The sequence below is a fragment of the Sminthopsis crassicaudata genome, chromosome 6, assembly GCF_048593235.1.
Source record: "Sminthopsis crassicaudata isolate SCR6 chromosome 6, ASM4859323v1, whole genome shotgun sequence".
NCBI classification, from domain to species: domain Eukaryota; kingdom Metazoa; phylum Chordata; class Mammalia; order Dasyuromorphia; family Dasyuridae; genus Sminthopsis; species Sminthopsis crassicaudata.
Genome location: NC_133622.1, coordinates 46,424,764 through 46,443,247, shown reverse-complemented (window position 1 = coordinate 46,443,247; position 18,484 = coordinate 46,424,764). Strand labels below are relative to the sequence as shown.

At 31.2% G+C, this 18,484-nt stretch overlaps 1 protein-coding gene across 19 annotated transcripts in view; it reads right to left on the bottom strand.

Moving 5' to 3' along the window:
* The window catches only part of ADGRL3 (adhesion G protein-coupled receptor L3), a 1,041,133-nt gene that overhangs the window by 748,079 nt on the left and 274,570 nt on the right, over positions 1 to 18,484 (bottom strand). The window contains exon 1 of one of the 19 annotated variants that reach the window (XM_074272785.1): positions 1,270 to 1,860. The exons of the other annotated variants lie outside the window; for them this stretch is intronic. The gene's annotated coding sequence lies outside the window, so the exon portion shown is untranslated. Of the gene's footprint in view, positions 1 to 1,269; positions 1,861 to 18,484 lie in introns of those variants that run through there. 19 annotated transcript variants of the gene reach the window in all.

Sequence of the window (18,484 nt, the reverse complement as noted above, 5' to 3'; positions counted from 1 at the left end):
TTAGCAGACACACATGATCACTACTGGAAAAACTATTCATTGTTTTTACGTGCGAATGACTTCCTTTTAAGCGATCAGAGCTTCTGTTCTCTTCCACAGAACTCATACTCACCCTCCATAATTTATCTTTCCACTTGACCTTTGGCTGACTCTTAGATTCCCCATAAGTGCAATGTTCTCATTTCTCCATCTATATGAGACAACAGGAGCCCAAGTTCTAAGTCTATTCCTTGATAGTAACCTCTTAACTCCTTGGTTTCCTATAAATTCTCCATTACAATTAATAACATTTAGAATATTAAAGATTTCCTTGCTTTGGATTTTAATGTAGACATAGGACGTATATGTTATCTGCAACATAATCTCAGGGTACCCACAGAAGGTAGAACAGAAAAAATTATATTTCAGATGATTAATGCTAAATAGTATTTTCTATAGCTATACATAGGTTTTCAAATTTATTTTCTCAATTGTATTTTCCCCCAAAGAATCATATATTTTAATAATAGATTTTTAAAAATAATTGATAATAAAAATAAATAATATGGATTTTAAAAAATTGAATAGAGATAGGATATACCTTCTGATTTGAAGTGACTGAATAAGCCCATCTAAAAAAAACCAACTGCATAATTCTCAATATTTCCACTACATTTCACATCCCAGGTACTTTCAGAAATTCTCCAAAAATGATTTCCTAAATTAAAAAATAAAAGAAAAATACTTTCTTCTATGTAAACAAAATTTGTCAAAGACCTTGAAAAACAAAAATTCTTAATCACAGAACTACGGACACATTTCAGGAAATATTTCATCAGGTATGCAAAATTAGGGAAATGATTACATTTTTATTTCAATTGAATTTATGTATGTATACATATAGATTATATAGATATAGATATATACACACATATATATGTATTTTATTTTCTACATTTAAAAACATTATTTTGATAAGAATAACAATACTTTGTACATTCTAGTACCGCCTTTAACAGACATCAATGGGGTTCATCTCTCTCTCTCTCTCTCTCTCTCTCACACACACACACACACACACACACACACACACACACACACAGAGAGATTTAAATATCCTTTTAAAAATATAAAACAATTGGTTCATATAGATACCAGCTTCAAGCACTGCCTTCCCTCACTTACATCCAATTCACCTACATGTAATGGTATCAACTCCCTGATGTCATGGTCCTCTTCAAGAACAAAGGACAAACAACAACAACAATGACTTAGGATCATGATTAATACCTGTGTGATTCTGGTCAACTCACACAATCTTTCTGTGATTCAAGTTCTCCTTTGGTAAAATAGAGATGATAATAATATCTCCAAATTCATAAGACCTGGTACAAAGATCAAATGAGTTAATCTATTAAAATACTTTGTAAATATTAAACTGTGAAAATTCTAGATATTTTAACTGAAGATTTTAATGTTATTTAAGCCTGGATCATTTGCAGGGGGTGACATTACTAAAGATAAATAAGATATAAGGAACTTGCACTAATGCTTTTATTAGCTATAATCACCTCCCCCTCATTCTATTTCTATTATTGTAAAATTATCTCTATCTAGCCACATATGAGCTTCTGAACTTCCCCTCTTATTAAATTAGTTTATACTCCATACAGAAACATGAATATGTGTGCCCTCAGTAAATTATATTTCATTGTGAAAATGTAGTAGATAAGAAAGGAAAATAAAGAAAAATAATTTGATCAGGTTGGGCTTTTATTTCTCAGTATCCTAAAAAACTGTTTTAAATAGAACCCTAAGGCAATAATAGTTAACAAACATCTTAAATCTGAAAATAGTTTGAAGATAAGGCATTTTAATCATGTCAAAATATTTTTAAAAACAACACATCAAAACTCAAAGCAATAATATGAAAATACAACAAATTACCGTTACAATGTATCACCAAGAAAAGAAATTCTCAATTAATACAATATTCTTAAAATCCTTTTAGTCTGTTAGGAAATTAATTTTGTAACATTTTATTCATCTAATCTTAAATAATATTGAAATCCTTAAAAGCTTCCCAAATAACACTGAAATAGGTCTGTTAGTAAAATGGTAAATATCTGAAATTGGGAAACAAGGCAAGTGACTCTGAAATAAATCTTTCCTAAGAAACTATTGCCAAGTGCTCAGAGAGATAAGGGAGAAATCAATTTAGAATAGCTCCAGACAGTCCCAGTAGGGACAACAAACCAATCACAAGAATTTTTAAATCAATCCTTGAACATATCCTAGAGATCTAAGGAATGCTACAAAGGCATTTTTACCCCACTGGTAAAAAAATTAAATGTCCATAATTAAATATCAATAATATTATTTCACATCTAAAACATGGATAACAATCTCACATTCTAATATGTAAACAGAAATAATGGTTATATGCCATTCCATTCCATTAGGTTTTTTTTTTCAATGAGTTCCCTATTTTTTGCCCTAGAATAAAACATATTTGAGCCATTTTAATCAAGAAATTGGCATGCCAGGCAAATTTAATTAAGCAATCAATGATGATACTTCATGGAAGTTTCTTAATAACTTAAATAGGCAGAGGTTTGTGTGAGAGGTAGTTTTTCAAAACATTCTTTTTTTTAAATTTTTATCGTTACCCATTTCTCTCTCTTTCTTTCTTTCTTTCTTTCTTTCTTTCTTTCTTTCTTTCTTTCTTTCTTTCTTTCTTTCTTTCTTTCTTTCTTTCTTTCTTTCTTTCTTTCTTTCTTTCTTTCTTTCTTTCTACCACTGTGATGGAGTTTTAATGATCTCTTACAATTTGTATCAGATTAGAAAATATCCAGATAAAAGAAAATTTCAATTATGTATTATTTAAAATGAGGGATTACCGTACAATGAAAAAGCTTTGTCCTCCCTTTTTCCCTTTCCCCAGCAATATTGTAGGGAATTGATTAGCTTTTCTATGTGGTGCAACTTTGTTGAGCTATCTATAAGTATATAGAGTCTCTTCATCACAGTGATTCTTAATGTGAGATCTAGACTGCTCTGTTGTTTTAATGTTCACATTACACAGTACTATTTTACATTTGTCTATGTTCCCAGGATTAATTGATAATTATGATGATTAATAAAATTAGATAAAATAATAAAATAAAAATAGTTTCCTATTATTAGGAAGAAACAAGTAAATTTCTCAGGTCACTTCCAAATGTTAAATGCTATTTTCTAAGTTTTCTAAGATGAATCAATCATGCTTCATCATTTTATGGATGTTAAATAAGTGGTGGATAAATAACATGCATCAGCCTTATTGTCAGTAAATTCAAGTTATGTCTTTGGTAACCACTAGTTGTCTATAACTAGGAAGAGAAGAATTTTCATAAGTTCTTAGTTTCCCAAGCAAATATTTAAGAAAATACATTTCAAACTAACAACTGTCTTTTAGAATTATTAGAATGAGTTTCAACACTGGGAGTTGCTTATATGAATTCAAACTCTGTTTTGGAAATTACCTCTTGCAAGGAATGGTTTTCTTGGAGCTAGGGGGCAAGAATACAGGGAGAATCTTTAATTATGCATTAACATGAAAAAGGCTATTTAAAAAAAGAATATCTATCTTAACACTTGCTTTGTACTTGTTGCAAAAACATTCAACTCAGAGAAAAAAATAAAAGTATTACCCTGACTATTCATTTGAGTTCAGCCTTCTGAGTAAAGTTACAAAAATTAAAGAGAACCTTTTTTTCCAAAATAAAAATCTAAAATATTTTATGAGGATTTGGTTCACTAATATCCATTCATTTCAATCAAATTCAAATGTCCTTCATTAATTAAAATGTTCTGAACACTCTGCACAGTACACAAAAATATTCTTAAAGCCAGTAGACAGTGCAGAATTTCACATAAAGTAGATGTTTAAACAATGTATACTGAATGTTGAATGTATAACATACTGAACATTCATGTTATGCTATGGATCTCTCTTGAGAAAGGATAGAGAAGTGACAATTAGAATTAGGGAGCTATCAGGTAAGGTTTGCCATCGTATTAGGCAGCTGAGCTAAACCCTCAATTTGCTTTCCCATAGCTAAACATGACATCATAAAATATATCCACCAGACCCAGAACAGGATAAATGGCCAAAAGACATTGGTTTAATTAAATGAGATAGATGTGCATTCTTTTTTTCAGATAACCACAGTGTCTTTATATGAAAACTGCGGTAATAAATACTTGGGTATGTACTAATTTGGGAGTTGCTTTTTAGCAGTAGGGAAAGATACTCTTCAATTGGACTCTTACAGATTAAATATAAATTCTTGAAATGTATCAATGCTTCTCTTTGTTTACTTCTAATCTATGCATAAAAACACAAAACATAAGAAGAAAAAAAAGCATTCTAAAATTAGAGACAGGTTTTATCCTCCATTTTGTGAATTGACTGACATCTAAGACAATCAAATATTAAATGTTAAATATTACTTAATCTGAAAAGAAAACAATGTTTTCAAGTAGCAGCAGAAATAAATGCTAAACTATAGCTGGGGCATCTCATAGAGTAATACATGTGCTTGAACTGTACCTCAACCCTAGTATTTTGTTTTTCATTCATATAATCATTTCTTCCTATCCATATTTAAATGAATACATTTTGACATTTCAAAATATAATTACAATGAATATTAGCACATATTTTGGATGCACATATATTATTACATTTAAAACATTAATGGAAAATTGTCAAATATTCATCTTTCTTAAATAATGAGGGTCGTTCATTAAACTTTTGTCTTGTTAAAAACCAGGTAAGATTTTTGGGCAAAATATTGCAGAACTAAAATGTATGAAAATCAAGACGTTAGGAATAGGAGATGTTTTGGTAATTCTAGCCACACATGGATTTATTATTACAAACATCTGGGGAAATCATGTTAATTTTCATTTTTCCTTACGTTGTTGAGTACGACATCATATATGAATAATCTGTTTTTAATGTTGTACATATTTTGTCCTGGAAACTGGACAAGTTCATGACTAGAATTGTAATCACACAATGACCATTTTATTCCTCCTAGCATTCAGAAAAGTTTTGAATAAGTATTCATACATGATTCTTCTCTTACAATCTGTATATGTGTATATGTGTCTTTGTATGTGTGTGGTGTGTGTGTCTTTGTGTGTGTGTATGTAAGCTAATATAGGAACCCAAAATGCTAGTATTTCTAATTTTTTTTTCCCCCTGAGGCTGGGGTTAAGTGACTTGCCCAGGATCACACAGCTAGGAAGTGTTAAGTGTCTGAGACCAGATTTGAACTCGGGTCCTCCTGAATTTAAGGCTAGTGCTCTATTCACTAGCTGTCCGTATTTCTAATTTACAAATAGAAATTTAATTATTCTACTCTAATATCAATTGTGTCTTTATAGGACGATGCTACTTGGCTTCTCTAAGTCTCAGTTTCTTTACCTGTGAAATGGTTACAATAAAAAAGTCTTTATATCCTTCTTTGGGGTCCAACAGGGATCCACTAAGACTAAGGATCTAAATGGAGATTACTGCAATGGCATTCTTATTGGTCTCTCTGGCAAAATGACATTCTTTAAGCACAGATTTAAACATTGTCACTCCCCAACTCAATGTGCTCTCGGGGATCTCCATTGTCTTTTTTAAAAGATAAAAATTTCTCTATTAAAATAGTACAGTCCTTATATCCACTATTCATTTCTGCCGAGTTAATCTGCTTTCTTCTCACCTGGCACTCAATTGCCCACTAAGGTGCCTTTACTGTGGTAACTTCGCATCATCTTTCCTCATCTCTGTCACAAAGACTCACAAATTATACCTCAAACATTACCTTCTACTCGAAACCTTTTCTGATTCCATCAACTGCTAACGACCTCCCCTTTCTTTTATTTAAATGTACATATTCTAAATAGAATGTAAGCTTCTTCAGAGAATAGTTATTTTTACTCATTTCTGTATATTTTGTTCTTACTCTTTGTAACCCCATTTCTGAGCATAGCTCTTGAAACACAGTAGGCATTTAATAAATTCTTGTTGATTGACGAAAGATTTACTACATGTTTATACAGGTTAAAACAAATAGAGTCTAGCTTCCCCTTAGTAAAATGATAAAAAGGAACTCACCTTACAAACCATTCTTTCTTTATCTTAAAGTAAATGTAATCTAGTTGAACAAATGCAGACCAGAATACCTAAAACACCAGAAATCTATTCCAAAAAGTGTTTGTAATGGAAAAGGATTATTTAATTCCTAGAGGAGAGAATTCAGTGAGAAGCTCAAGTAAGAAATGGCTTTGAAAAGCTATATATCTGGTATAAGTAAATTATATCAAAACCAAATCTTCTGAACAACTATAAAAACTCATGGGCCTGAGTGAGAAAATCCTCTACAAGTGGTTCCTAGAGAATAGAAAAAGCCTTGCTGAGCAGAAATACTTTTCATCCTAAATTTGAGAGTTGACAATTTCCCCCAAGGCTTTATTTTCAAGAATCAAGGGATGTACTGAACAGCATTGGAATGAGAATAAAAAGACTCAGTTATCTGGAAAGTATTTAAGTATTCAATGGCAGCTTTAAAATTATTATTTTATATTTGCTTATTTTAAAATTAGTTTGCTTATTCATGTCGTAATGAATGCCTACATGGGATTCATTTATGTTTTGGCTTGTTTGGTTTGGTTTTATGAGACCTAAGATAGACTTGTTGGGGTTATTAGTTGACAAGGTTATGAGTGATAGGAATCCATAGAAGAAAGACGATTGCTTCAAGTAAGATCATATTACAAGGTAAATCATTTCTTTCTTATACATGTTTTTTTTGAGTTGTTTTCAGAGCTTGTAGTACAATTACCTTGAAATTATTGAAGGAGTAGAGAAAGAGGTGAGAAGAAATATTCCTGCTTTTTATTAATTAAAAAATTAAATGGGAAAAATATGTACTCTTGTATTTCAATTTTAGTCTAGAGAACCTTAGGGAGGGTACTATAACTATCATTAACCTGAGAATGCATGGAAATGGGAACACTGGCAGTTAGTTCATGGAAACATATGAAATGTTCATTAGTCCCTTGGTATATGTCTGCTATACCAGTTCTCTGAAATATCTGGGAAATGGAAATGTCCTGGAAAGAGAATCGTGGTGGGAGGCCCAACAGGGAGGGCAATTTTTGGTTCAAAAGTAATGGTTACCAATCACTGATAGCTACTAGTTGTGTGGGCCCCAGTAAGTAACAGAAGTTATAATATAGCCGAAAGGCTATGGATTTATAGTTAGTTCTAAGTACTGGGTTTGAGTTTTAACTGTTAATAATTCCTTGTGGGACTTAGTCCCTTTTACTTCCTGATTCTTAATTTTACTTTCTAAAATATGTGGTTAATAATTTTCATACAGGACCTCACAAGATTGATATAAGGAAATTGTTTTATAAAGCTCTCAACTCTATTATGAGTAAGCGGGACCAGGTACTATTTTAAAACAATGGAAGAAGACCTTTAACATTCTTTAAAGGAAATAATTCAAAATCACAATTATCAAAATTGTGACAAGTCTTTAGGTGAGGAAAACAGTTCAATAAAGTTAGGAAGTTGTGGGTTTACTCTAATAAAGGCAAGAAAAGAATATTAAAATTTGTGTCAAATTGAGAAGAAAAATAAAAAAACAAAAGCATCTTTACATCTTTACTTTATCATGGACAGTTCTGGAAGCTTGGCAAAACCTATAGATTTATATATAGTAAAACAAACTTCCAAAATAATTTCTTCCCTCAAAGATTTTACTTTCTGTGTAGAGAGAAAATAAGTACACAAGTAAATGCAACATTGATATAACATAAATATCAATTAACAGAAAGAAAAGCTTTGCAATGAGTGGGATTGAGGATAAGTTTTAAAATTTTAGATAAGATGCTAAGTAAATAAAATAATTCAAGCAAAGACATCCAACCATGGAAAAATTCAAAGGAAAAGATGAAAGAGCAAGAGAAGAGCAAGAAGTTTGGCTAAAACATAGAAAACATGAAGCAAATTCACATTAATTCAGTCAGAAAAGATTGGTCAGACGTTCAATGTGAAAGGTTTTGAATGCTGAAACAATGGGGTTTCTTTTTGATTGTAGAAATAATATAAAGCCACTGCATCTCCTTGAGATGGGAAGGGACATGATCAGAATACTAAGATGGGAGACATTGAGAGATAAGAGTTAGGAGATGGGGGAGACATAACATAGTAGGGAGACATACGTTGGGGGAGATGTATGTTGGGGGAGACGTACATTGGGAGATGTACAACGTACGTTGGGAGACGTGGAAAAATGATTAGAGAGGTGAGAAAATGTAAGCTGGGAAACCTTTTAGGAGTTATAGTCAAGCAAAGAAGTAGTAAAAGTTATAGATAGGAAAGATGATGTAAAATAACAATTAAAATTAATTGATATGGTAGGTATAAGGTTGAAGAAGAGTGAAGAACTGGGAATATGACATTTGGGTTGAAGGATGGTGGTACCTTTCATATAAATAAGGAAGTTAAGATGAGGGATAAGTTTAGGTATAGAAAAGATAATGAATTAAATTTGGGGCATATTTTGAGGTAACTATAGAATATTCAGCAATCAGTAGATAGATGGAGTTAAGAAGAAAGATGAAGGCTGGATCCATAGCATAGGGAATTATCTACATACAAATGACAATTGAATTAGTGGGCACTGATTAGTTCATTAAGAGAAGGACAAGTTTCAGAGGTAGGAGCAAAAATAGAAAAATATCAAAAAATTATGAAAAATTATGAAATTATGAAAAATTATGAAAGTTATGATAATATCCAGAAAAAAGGGGCAATAAAAAGGGCCAAATGTTTCAGAGAAAAGTATGAGACCTTAGAAAAGGCTACCAAATTTAAGAAGATTTCACTACTAACCTTAGAGAAACCAGTTTTATTAGAGGAAAAAATCTAATAGGGAAAGTTTTCAATCTAATTCAAAGAAAATCAGAAAGAAGTCCACACTATCAAGGGAGAATGAAGAAAATAAAAGTAGGAGGCAAGAGAAGATGGTAAGATGATTTGTGACAGCCTCTACATTTTTATGTATCTTGAATCACAGTTCAAAGATTTATATTACACTTTCTTTTCTCTTCCTCATTAATGCAATCTTAAGTGTATCATATGTTTTAGCAAATCATGCTCACTAGATCCCATTTTAGGTAGTCAGGAAGAAGGGAATGGGTTAGTGCAATTGATGCAAAAAAAAGCTCTAATTCCATTCACCACAACAGAAATGTTATCTTCCATTCTTTAAAAAAAAATAATGGAAGAATAATTCTTCAAAGGTATAATTTCTACTTTTTATTTCTTAGACCCTTCAGTTCCATGCTCAGAAATTTATTTTTTCATTATAATTCTTCCTCAGCTGTAAAAAAAATGTAAAATTGGGGCAACTGAGGCCTCACAATCTTAGACTGTTCCTATAAATGCTTTAGAGATGGTAGAAAATCTCCAGTCCCTGGGGATAGCTCTGGGCTCTATTCCCTTCCTTGAGTTTCATTAAGTAGCATGATGCCCATCTTTGGGCCAAAAGTCATTGGAACCACATTAATTGTTCCCATATGTAACTTAGAATTTTTATCTCTTCAAAACAAGGATTGTATTCTTCAATTTGGCACTTTATTTACTGTAGAAAACCAGGTACTGTAGACCATTATACCAATAAATAATAGCTATTCATCATGTGTCACTGTACGACAATTGCTTAACCTGGTTTGGTCAGACATTTACTGCCAAGTACTCACAATTAGCTCTGAATATATTCTTATGTGCCTTTTTTTGGAGGGGAAAAGGGCAACGGGTATTTAAATAAAAACTAGTTTCAATTACTCACCCTATCCTCAATGTCTATGAGGTTCCCAGAGAATAGAAGAGAACATTTTAAAAGAACATCAATTCCTTTATAACATTTACTTTTTTACCTGAATAGAGAATGATCACAGGATTCATTGTGCACTAATTTATGAAGAAAAAAAAATGGCCATAATTTCAATAGACTTGGGATGGAAAATGCCATCCTCATCTAGAGAGAGAACTATGGAGATAAAATGTGAATCAAAGCATAGTATTTTCACCTTTTCTTGTTCTTTGTTTGTTTGTTTTCTTTTTTTTTTCTTGTGTTTTTTTCCCTTTTAGTCTGATTTTTTTACACTACATGACAAATATGGAAATATGTTTTAAAGAATTGTACATATTTAACCTATATCAAATGGCTTGTTGTCTTGGGGGTGGAGGAAGTTAGGAAGTGTAGGACAAAAAATTTGGAGCACAGTTTTACAAAAAACTATCTTTACATGTATTTGAAAAAAATACTATTTTTGCAAAGTTCAGTAAGAAAAATCAGCAAAACCTACAAATTGTAGGTTGCTTTATTGTTTTGATTGTCTAGGCATAAGAAAATGATGGGGAAAATATTAATAAAATAGATTAAACTTTTAAAAAAAGAAAAAGAAAAGGTGTCCATAAACAATTTGCAAATTATGCAAAGTCTCAGCAGAAACCTTGCTTTACTCTTTCTTCTTTCCTTAGTAGGACCTTAAATATCCAGGAATGCTCTCTTCTTTAACAAATTTTGTTATTAGCTCATATGTAATAACTTTATAACAATACAATCATAGGCCACCAGAGCAGAAAAGTCATTAGAGTTAAACTAGTTTGATTTCTCTCATTTAATAGATAAAACTAAAATTCAGAAATGGGAAGAGATTTGACAAAAATCCTTGCTATTTACAGCCATACATTATTATCTCTTGCCCTGGGGTCCTGCCTTTTTTTTTGGTTTTGTTTTTGTTGTTGTTGTTGTTATTTCTGGATTGTTACCCAAATCAGGAGAGCTCTATCAATCCTATTACTTGGGTAAAGCTGGTAGATTACTTGTATGCTGGAGTTCTGAGCTGCAATAAGTGAGGTAAACCCTGTTGGATGTCTGAACTAAGTCAAGCAACCAACAAGATGGCCCCTTAAAAAAACAAGGCCAGCAAAGCTTTCTATGGAAGGACAAATCAGTCTGAGATTTCTATGCAATGGGCCTGGTCTATAAGTGACCACTACCTAAGAGAAATTGGGAGACCCAACAACAAACAAAAACAAAAAGAATTTCTACCCACAATTCAAAAAGTTCAATTCAGGCTGACTCAGAAGATGCAAACTCTTAGCTTTGGCCCCAGGAATTGTGGATTACTCCTGGTATCCAGTAGACCCAGGAAATGGTAACGAATCTGGATTTGGTCTTCTCCAATTGTAGCTCAGAAAAAGATACACTAATATAAAAAAAGAGGTAAATACATTTAGTCTTCCCAAGGTTATTTGTATTTTGATAGTGCAAAGAACCTGTTAGTTCTCTATCTGGAAATTGGAGGTGAGGTAGAATCCGTACTGAGAAAAAGAAAAATGAAGAAAAAACAACTTCTGTGTTTGTATGTGTGCGTTTGTATAGATACTTTTTTTAATCCACCCATGATGTCATATAACAAGGAGCATCTTAAATAAGAATAGGTTGATTAACCATTTCTCTTTATTTTTAGATCAATTGGGATTCATGTCCTTACATGGAAAAAAAAGCAATTTTTTCAAGGCTCTATTTTATCATAAAGGGAGGCTAGCTAATAATATATAAGAATATACACACACTTATTTTATCTGTCAGGCAGTGCCTTAAATGTTGAAAATATATTCAAAACAAGTAAAATTGTGAATTTTCAAATAAAGGTTTCTTCCATTTTGTCAATATTAGAGACTATACTTGTCAACAAACTTCATTTTTATGTGATATCCTATCCCAATATTTGGGCACACATAAAATTCTAAACAAATACATTGTAAGAATTAGTTCTAGTACTTGTTTATGCAAATTAAATAGCTGTGTTTTCCAAAATACACAATAATTCCTGCATGAAGACTAAATGCATTTAACAAAATGATAAACTAAGATTTTATCAATAAATCCTTCATTAAGTAATAAATAAACAATTGATTTGAGATTTAGTTATGCTACAAGTTTATCTTGTTGACAACTCTTATTACCTTCAAATCCTAGATCTGCTGTAGTCTAGTAGTTCTTAAGCAAAAGTTTTAAATTGGAAGCCCAGTATATAAGAAATTCATTAATATTTATTAAATATATCATTAAAACTATTAAAGACTATTGGTTCACTCTATTTGTATTTCTTATAAAGTTCTGTTTTGGAAGAAACTGGGAAAATGACAAGTGAGATAAGTAGATTAGGAGGCCAACTTACACAATGACAAAACATTGAAAAGAAAAACAATTTTGGAAGACTTTAGAACTAGTCAATGCAATGAAAAATCACAAATACAGAGAACTGGAGATGAAACATCTCAGAGAGATGGACTTAAAATTCAGAATGAGACATACATATTTGTGCTGGATCAAAGTAGGAATTTATTTGGCTGGATTGTGCACATTTATCATGAGTGTATAAATTATTTTATATTATAATTAAAATTATTTTCTAATTATAATTATATAATAAATTATTTCAAGTAAGGAAAAAATATTTTTCCTCCACTCTACCATCTAAGATATTTATCTGAAAGTCTATTATAAGACAAAGAAAAATATTTGCATCTTTTGAAAAAGGTGAGACCTAAGTAAGCATGCAAATACCCAAATAGACACCACTTTTTCAGCCTAATCCACATTCCATTTAAAGTCAAGATAAGAGTAAACTCAGAAGTTTAATATTGTAATTTATGACTTATTCATATTAACTATTCAGTATTATAAATCAAGCTCTCCACACACCAGTACTCTGTAATAATATATCACAGCTTTCACAAAATAACATCCTATTTGCATACATTCACATTGTTTTGTTTTTTAAATAAATCTTTATTTCAAGGTAAATTTAAAATGCAAAACATTTGTGTCATGTAATAAGTTATCTGAATATTATTCCAAAAGAAAGGAAATCTAAAAATCAGGCCAAAGGCAAAATAAATCCATCAAGAGCTGCTTCTCTTCTCTCTCTTTTAAGGAATCTTTTCTTCTTCCTCAGAACAAGCAGGTTACATAATAAAGAGGCAGTTCTTTTAGAATTTTATTTTCTAAAGGCCATTCTCATAGGACCACAGATTTGGAGGACAGAAGCCACTTAGTCCAGATGCATCATTTTAAAGATGAAGCAGCAAAGACCAAGGATATTTAAATGACTGCTTCAAAGTTACATATGTAGTCAAGGAAAAGTAGAATTTACACCCAGTCTGCTGAATTAAAGCCAGAAAGTACCATTTTGGGCATACTATGCTTGTTCCCTATGTCTTTGAAAAAAATCATTTCATCAAAATACAATTTTATTATATAATATTTCTCTTGAAAGTGAAATTAAGAGTACTAACCTAGTAGAATTTTTTTCTTTATTTTTCAACTAGTCCAACTTTCCCTTTGATATTTTTTCAGATTAAGGTTGTGAAAAAACTAGAGAAACACAAACATTTTTTAATCTACTACTATTTGTCTGGCATCAGTACTACATGTCCAGACAATTATTAAACTAGGCAGCTACTAAAAGAGTCATCTCCTCTCTCTCTCCCTGTGCAAATAGTATGTTTTTACACTAACCAACTCCAGAGAATGTTATGCTAGAAAGATCCTAATTAACGATTTTTTTTTGTTTTCATGGAGCCCCCCCCCCCAAAAAAAAAAAAAAGAAATGGACAAATTCCTCCTAATCAGCCTCTTTCTTTCTTATGTTTTTTCCTTCCTTCCTTCTTTTCCTTCCTTCTTTTTCCTTCCTCCTTCCCTTCCTTCTTTACTTTCTTTTTTCCTTGCTTCCTTTTTTCCCTTCCTTTTTTCCTTCCTTTGTTTTCCTTCCTCCTTGCTTCCCTCTCTCGTTTCCTTCTTTGCTTTCTTTTTTCTTGCTTCCTTTCTTTCCCTTCCTTTGCTTCCTTTTTTTCCTTCCTTCCTTTTTTTTTTTTTCTTTTCTGCCTTCCTAACTATTGGGGTTAAGTGACTTTTCCAGGATCACACAGCTAGTAAGTATTAAGTACAGGAGACCAACTTTGAACTCTGGTCCTTCAGACCACACCTGGTGCTCTATCCACTTTCAATTTGTTGTTATGGGGCAATAGGTATTAAATGATCATCCCAGGATCACACAGCTAATAATTATTAAGTGTCTGAGTCAAGCTCCTCTGACTCAAACTTAAGGTGCTTAGGTGGACTCTCATCAGAAATGTATTTGAGGGAAGCTTTGTCCTGGGCCCTAGAGAATAAAAATAACTTCAAATAATTCATATGTTTTAGCGTTTCTTATTATTCTTGCTACTATTCTTCCAAGAGAAAGCTAGACATATATATATATGTATATATATATCATATTTGGATATAAGAATTAGTGGAAGAAACTAGAAATTTTACACCTGAGGAAACAAGTATCAGAGGAACATGATATCAGTCTGTAAATTTCAAAAAGATTCTTAAGTGAAAGAGATTAAACTTGGTCTTTTTAGTTAGACTTTTTTATTTTAGAGGTCAGAAAAAAAGATACAGCTTGAGGGTGCTGATTTAAGGAGAGTAATTTAGATTTGATGTAGGGAAATACTATCTAATCACAATTAAATCGATCCAAAAGTAGAATGGAATAGTTTTCCTATCAGCTTAAGGTCTTCAAGTAGAAATTAGATGACCATTATCAGGTATGTTGGTATATACATATATAGATAAATAGATAGATATATAGATATAGATACATCAGGTATATTTTCTTTTTTAGCTTTCATTAATTATACCTTCAACTCTGGAATATATAACATACATTCATATAAAAATCAGAATAATACATATATATATACATATATGTATATATATATATATAAATTCATATAAGGATCATAGGGTTTAAAATATTTATATTCACACTCAAAAATTATTCTGAGCAAGTAAAGATTAAGAACAGTCAAACTATTATATACTAGTTTCTAATGGTTTGCATTTTCTTAATACTCTTTTAGAATAGAAGTTAATAAGCAGGATAAATGGAATGTCTATTAAGAGTAATGAAAGCTAGGAGTGATCACAAATTTTATGACACAAAAAATGGGAAATATCTAATATCACATTATATACAGCTTTCACTAATAATCTCTATGGAGAATGATTCCTTTACATTCATGATTTATGAATTTTGCTTTAGCCACTTTGTGTCCTGCTCCTGTATCCTCACTAATCCTATATAGTACCTTTCTTCAAAGAGTTCTGAATGGCTTCCAGGTTTATAGAGGAAAATACATTGAACCAGCTCATCAAGTTAAAATGCCTTAGAAATAGCACAGCTCTGTGGAAAATTCCAGATGAAAGACAATAAGTTCATAGATTTAAATTAGGAAAGGATCCTTAGAGATTGTTTATCTGTAAAATTGGTGGGATGGACAAGCTCAATCCTAACTGGTAAATTGATTTATCCAAAGTCATTTAAGTAGTAAAACCAAGTAGAGTCTGAATAATAATAATAATAAAAATAATAATAATAACCCAGCACTATTTCTACTCTGTTGCCACCCTATTAGGGAAAAAATAACTTCCCGAAAATAATGGTTAAAAACAATAGTGGATCTTAATTGCACAAGTGGGAACATGGGAAAAAAAAAAAAGAAATGATTAGAAAAAGAATTAAGGAGACATTTAATATTTCACTTATTTTTAGTGAAAAGTCTGTCTGTGGTCAGTAATTAGAGCTGTGACTTTAATTAGTAGTAGGATAATAAGGAAGTCAAACTGAATTGGGGAAGAGAATTACCCATCATCCTCATTATCTGCACTGTACTTTATCTCCTTTCAAGTTCTTAATAGTGTTACTATACTCCTCTTAAATGAGCCTTTTATTCGAATAAAAGGACCACTGTTTACATTAACCCAGTAGCTCTTAAATATAAACATTTAATTACCACCTAGGAATAAACAGGATAAAACCTGCTGCTTTGGGCCAGTACTTTGCCTCTGCCTAAAGGAAATTTTCTTACCAGGTTCCTAGGGGGAAAAAAAAAAATAAAAAAATTGAAGAGAAGAGTTCTTAGCAGGTAAGCAGCCTCAGGAAGTCTGATAGCTTTCTGTCTCTTCATGAGTCAAATCTTCACAGTGGGCTTTTATTATTATTAAATCAATAAGTCCACAAGTGTTTGTTGAGCATATTAGACAAACTCATAATCAGATGAAGTATATAATCATATCCCAAAGCTAAATACATATGATTTTCTTAAGGAATATCTACTATTTGCATTATCCAAACAAGTTTCAATATTAATATGGATAATTGAAAATTAGCTGTCATTATATATATTTTTTCAAATTTATTTTATTTTATAATTAATAGATTTATTTATTTAATTTTTACAAAAAATTTATGCATAGGTAATTTCCAGCATTGACTGTCATAATATTTTAAAAACTATTTATATATGCATATATGTACACATAAACATGTCTATATATATACATATGTATATACATATGTGTAAGTAGAAACTTGTATTTTTGTTAATAATATGTACACCAAAACATCCTTAGATATTTAAGCAATTAATAGATGCTATTGTGATGCTAGGAGATATATATTTTTTAAACCTAATGGAGAATCACAGAAGTTTTTGAATGTTGTTAAAGGGTAAATCTAGTGCCTCTCCATAAGAAAGGTAAAGAGGATAATAGTTATGATTACAGACCAATACCTAAGAGTTCAACACCCAATCAATTTTCAATTACCTACAAGAACGAGAGGTACTGGGTAGTAACCAACTTGGCTTTGTGAAGTATAAATAATGCCAGATCAATTTAATTTCCTCCTATGATAAAGGTGCAGGCAATGTAGATAAGGGGAAAGTAATAGATCTAATCTATTTGGAATGCAATGAGGCTTTCCATTCCATCTCACATACCATTCTCAACAAAGTAAGAATGATAAGGTCCGGACTATGGATACTTGAATGCCCAACTGGCTAAAGGGTCACATTTAAGAAAGTTTGTTGATCCTACACAGTAACCTAGGAGAACCTAGAAAATGGCTTTTCACAGTAATTACCATGAAGCCAAAATTAATCAAAAAATTAAAATTAAAAGCAATAGATACTCTAGGTAATAGAAATAGAAATAAGGTAATTACCCTGATGAATAACCTAAGTTGGTATAGAAGATAAAAATAAACTTGTTGGCATTGTTACTAATAATTAAAAGCTTATATTTGATTATTATTTCACCACTTAAAGTGCTTTACATACCTGTTTCATTTGATTCATACAATAATCTTTTAAAAATGATTGCTATAAAAAACAACTGTTTGGACATGTATACATATATTGTATTTAATTTATACTTTAACATATTTAACATGCATCTGTCAATTTGCCATCTGGTGGGGGAGAAGGAGGGGAAAAATTAGAACAAAAGGTTTGGCAATTGTCAATGTTGTAAAATTACCCATGCATATATCTAGTAAATAAAAACTATTAAAATAAAACAAAATTAAAAATGATTGCTATTAGTGTGATTATTGGTGCCATTTTATAAATGTGAAAATTAAGACCCCTAGATATTTTGGGTTTGAGAGATTATGGCTAGATAGATTATGGTTGAGATATTATGGCTAGTAAGGATGACAGTTGTCTGAATTCAAACGGAAAACTCTTTCAAGACAAATAAAGACATTATCCATCAGAAATAGAGATAAGCATCCCTACTTTAAAATAGAGTCACTGAGTCAAAGTGGACAGTCTCAAAACCAGAAAAAAACACTCAAGTTCAATTTCAATCTCTGACCTATCCCAGTTGTTAGATGCTGATCAAATTTAATCTTAGTCCTTTAGGTGAATAAAGAATAAAATATATTGTCCCCCAGAGTGCTTCCCAATCCAGATTAATATATAATTGGGAGATATTTAACAAAATAAAATAAAATACAATAAAACATAGATAACACTATGTTTTAAAACTAAATCAATACTAGGCCCAGAGGGATCCTTAAATATGGATCAGTAATCCTCATTTCTAGTTGTATTTGATTCCACTGCTCTAGGCCATTAGAATATAAATTACAGAGAAGATTCTGATCTAAACTAGTACAAGTAGTTTTCCTGGGAGTTTATTATACTAAGAAATCAATCACCAAGCAAATCCACATCATTTTTTTTTTTAACAAAACGTAAAGCCAATAATTGATAAAATTCCACAGCTATCTTTAAAGTTCCTTACCTACCTGTCCCAGTTAAATGTCTCACTAAAAACTGTCGTTTGCAGTCCACAGGGGCCCTTCTAAAAATATTAACAATTCTTCTTTACTTTAATACCAAACTTTCTTTAAACCTGTTATTTCCTTTAAAAAAAGCGAGTGTATTTTCTCATGTATAATAGAAACAGTAATGAAGTAAGATGACGAGGACCTTGGCGTATGGGTTCCAGTTATAATGTTTGTCACTTCACAAATGCCA